Below are 496 nucleotides of genomic sequence, written 5' to 3' on the forward strand. Positions count from 1 at the left end.
AGTGATGCCCCAAGGGCTGTCAAATGCATCGGCAACGTTTAATAGTCTTGTGACGCAGTTGTTCACGCCCCACAGGGCGTATGCACAGACATACTTTGACGACAATTTCGTTCACAGTCGTGCGGAGCCGGGAGGACGGATGAGGTGAACCACATCATCCATCTAAGAGCGGTGCTCGAGTGCATTCACACGAACAAACTGTACGCCAATGCAGACAAGTGCATCTTTGGCGCAGAAGAAATTTTCTTTTTAGGGTGCTTCATTGAGAAGCGTGGCCTTCGGCGGATCCCGCTAAGGTCAAGGCCATTGTAGACTGGCCGTTTTCAAAGAACAGAAGGACTTGCGTATGTGGCTTGGTTTTGCTTTTGACTTGCATAAGTACAGCGTAAATTACGCAGGAATGGCACGGCCATTATATAATCTCCTTAAAAAGGATGCGGAATGGTGCTGGAACACCGAACATCAGGAGGCTTTTGACGGGGACAAAGACAGCCTC

The sequence above is a fragment of the Plasmopara halstedii genome (genome assembly GCF_900000015.1).
Source record: "Plasmopara halstedii genome assembly, contig: Scaffold_2061, whole genome shotgun sequence".
Lineage (NCBI taxonomy): Eukaryota > Oomycota > Peronosporomycetes > Peronosporales > Peronosporaceae > Plasmopara > Plasmopara halstedii.